The sequence below is a fragment of the Bison bison genome, unplaced genomic scaffold (genome assembly GCF_000754665.1).
Source record: "Bison bison bison isolate TAMUID 2011002044 unplaced genomic scaffold, Bison_UMD1.0 scf7180017864259, whole genome shotgun sequence".
NCBI classification, from domain to species: Eukaryota; Metazoa; Chordata; class Mammalia; order Artiodactyla; family Bovidae; genus Bison; species Bison bison.
In genome coordinates, this window is record NW_011494831.1 from 3773304 (window position 1) to 3776775 (window position 3472).

Below are 3472 nucleotides of genomic sequence, written 5' to 3' on the forward strand. Positions count from 1 at the left end.
ATGGACAGGGACGCCTGGCGTGCTGCGATTCATGGGGTCGCAAAGAGTCGGACACGACTGAGTGACTGAACTGAACTGAACATATTCACTGCCAGTTGATTAGGTGTCTCTGCTCTATGCCATCCATATTATGGGACCAAGGCTGACAGAGTAACCACCAGTTGGAACACTGTTAGCAGCTGTGGCAGAAGAAAAGAGAAAATGGCTGAATTGCATGCCGGCCTTTAAAGCTTCTTCCCAGAAGTGATACATGTCACTTTCACGCATATTTCATTACCAAAGCAAGTCATGTAGTCATTCCTAACTTTATAGGAGCAAGGAAAAGCAATTATATCATGTTCCTGGAAGTTGGGAGAACCAGAAATATTTGAGGATAGTATAACTGTGAACAACTACTTCCAAGATCACCATTAATACTCTTCAGCACTCAGTAAAGTATCTGTCCCAAACTTCAATAAACAGATACATTAAAAAATCATTTCACTCAACCTTACTAAGAGTATTCACTGTGTAGGACATTATAAACCTTTTATTAGTGTATTGTAGAACACTATAGATGACAAGTTTTGTATTCTAAAATCAACTTTAACATGCTATTATCATTATAATGAAATAACTTGTATTTGTAGGGTCTCACAGAGATAAGGTTTGAACTAATGCTGTAATAGTGGGAGAAGTTGAAAATAGGGATTTACCTTAAAAAAAAAGTTTCAACGTTTGAAGCCATAGAACTTTGTGACTAATTGAAAGTGACAAATAGATGAAAAAGACCAGTTAAGGGTAGGAAGCTTTCCTAGACTGGGAGGCTTATTGAAATGGTGGTGTTATTGCCCTTTTAAGGGAATGCAGTAGTAGCAGGTGTGTGATGCAAAGAGACAATGAGTTTGATTTTTGGAACACTGAATTTCCGATGTCTACAGGAGGCTCTGCCCTTGCTAACCGTCCCTTGCTAGGAATGGATAAGAGCAGGAGAGGATAATGAACTGCTGGAAGGAGACCGGGAAAGGAGAGTCTAAAACATTGTGTTATATAAGTGAAGGGAAGAATGAGTTTTGTGGATGTGTTTACTCTGAGGTATTTAAATGTAAGCAATTTTTAACCTTCATCAAGTGCAGGAACAAGTGCCCCCTATACCCTCTAGCCATCTCTGTATTATTAATATCATTATTTTACTTCAATAATGTCTACAGTTTAGCATCTTAAATGACAGGTTAAGAGGAAAAAAAGCCCCTTGAAATGAAGGTGGGAGATAATGTAACAGTTTGTACCAACAGATGGGCACCAGGCACCAAGGAATCTAAAAAAGATCTGCAGTGTAAGAATCTGTTGGTGTGCCTCTAGCACTGTCTAGGGGAGAAACAGAATACTGGAGGAAAAAGAATTCAAGAATATGCGGTATTGGACACAGGATGCTGGTTAAAACACAACCTTTACCACTAACTTGTATTCACAGCTATACAGTGCCTCCTATTCACCAAGGACTGTGACAGGTGTTCAAAATATTTTTATTTTGGAATCATCATGACAATCCAAAGGCTAAGTTTATTGGCCCCAAATCGAAGTTAAAGGAAGTGAGGATTAAAATGTTAAAAAAAAAAATCTGTTCAAGGTCAAAGTACAGAAAGTGGAGAATTGCAAGTTCACACAAATGGGTCTGATTTCAAGGCCAGGGCTCTTTCCACTATAGTCAATGACCCCAACCTAGTTGTGCGTCACAACTGCCTGGAGAAAACACAGAAACACATTTTTTAGTTTCCCACTCAAGACTGTCTCAGAAGGTGGTAAAATGGTAACCCACTCCAGTATTCTTCCCTGGAGAATCACATGGACGGAGGAGCCTGGTGGGCTACAGTCCACCGGGTTGCAAAGAGTCGGACATGACTGAGCGACTTCACTTCACTTACTTTTCTCTCAGGGTTGTTGTTCACATTAAATATAATGAAGTATACTGGACTGTTTGATTAACATCAAGTTTAACATTGATAGGCAATTAATTTAATAGTTTTAGTACATGTGATTGTCTAATTTCCTTTCTTTTGATTTCCTAGTCAGAACATAATCTTCTGATAAGTAATTAGGCTTATCAAGTAAGTGCTTTGAAACCAGAAAAGGGTGTGAAAACAATATATTTTGGCTTGATAACCGCATTATAAATTAACTCTTAATTTCTAGCTTATAAATCTGCATTCTTGAGTCTGAGCAGTGCTAGTCAAATTCCTCCAGTTTAATCATTCCTTTGTTAACCGAAAAAACAAAGTTTTGAAATCAGCAAAGCTGAAGAAGGGAGTTAGAGCAGAACAGATACGGATTGTTTTAATTGGGAGTAGAATATCAGTTTTTTGTTGTTGTATTTGTTCTGGAGGTCAGTTTCGTGAATATAGTACAAAATTAACTCATTTAAATGCAAGACCACCTTTTCTCATCTTAGTAGATGGTGTTTTTTTCGGCTTCAATACATCATAGCTAGATTAGGTTGAAACAGAAAATGTAGTAGGGCTACATCTCTGGCTCCTTTAAAATTCCTCCTGCTCCTCTCACCTCCACTTTCCCCAACAATAGCAGAACGTTTATCAAGAAAGGTCTGGTCTTCAGTCCCCAAAGACATTCTGAAGCATTATTTCTACTTGCTAGAGGGGTTTAAAATAAGCTGTATCTAAATTAGCATTCTTCCCCTCCCACTACCACGAACTTCTGATAGTTTGCTTGTAGGCAAATACTTTTTTCTTTTCAATATTCAAAAAGGCACTCAGCAGGAACTTACCAAATGCATTCTCCCTGGAAGAAAAGTTAAGCAGTTTCCCTAAAACCACACAGCCATCAAACAAGTGGGGGAAGGGAGACTGAAAGTGCCTGTTACACCCAGTCTCGCTCCCATAATTACCCAAACTGCCTGCATCCCCGCCGTAGGACAGGGTTTTCTACGGGACAAGAAAGGAAAACCAGGGAGGTGAGAGCCAGGAAATCGGGAGAGGTGCCTTTCCCGGCATGCTCTGCAGCACACCGAGGGGCGCCAGACATATCCCGGCGTGCATCGGGGAGCGCCCAAGGGCGATGGTTCCCGGCTCCTGGAGGGGCACGCGAAGTTAAAGCGGTAGGTGTGACCTTACTTAGTTTTGAGTCCCTGCTTTCTCGTTTCCACTTTAGGAATATAATCTCATGACGGCTGAAAAGGAGGTCTTCTAACTACCCTCCCTTTCCGCGTGCGAACGACTTTCGGCGCCGCTTCGAGAACGGTGCCAGGTGATTAGCGGTTAGGGGCGGGCCCGAGCCGATCACGTGATCAAACCTGGCCGCCAATGATTAGCCGGGTGTTCCAGCAGCGCGAGGATTCCCGGACCCGTGTGCGGAGCGGCTCGTGGGCCCGCCGCGGTCGGCCCTGGCAGGTACGCGCAGGCGCCCTGGTTGCCACGCGCCCCGTCTGTCCCCACGCGCCCAGCGGCGCTTACTTGGCGCGAGGTGTTAAGAGTCTGTC

At 42.6% G+C, this 3472-nt stretch overlaps 1 protein-coding gene across 2 annotated transcripts in view; it reads left to right on the forward strand.

Moving 5' to 3' along the window:
* The first annotated feature begins 2866 nt into the window (after positions 1–2866).
* MGA (MGA, MAX dimerization protein) overlaps positions 2867–3472 on the forward strand; it is a 148464-nt gene continuing 147858 nt past the window's right edge. The window contains exon 1 of one of the 2 annotated variants that reach the window (XM_010847994.1): positions 2867–3091. The gene's annotated coding sequence lies outside the window, so the exon portion shown is untranslated. The other variant, XM_010847995.1, reaches the window with a different exon arrangement.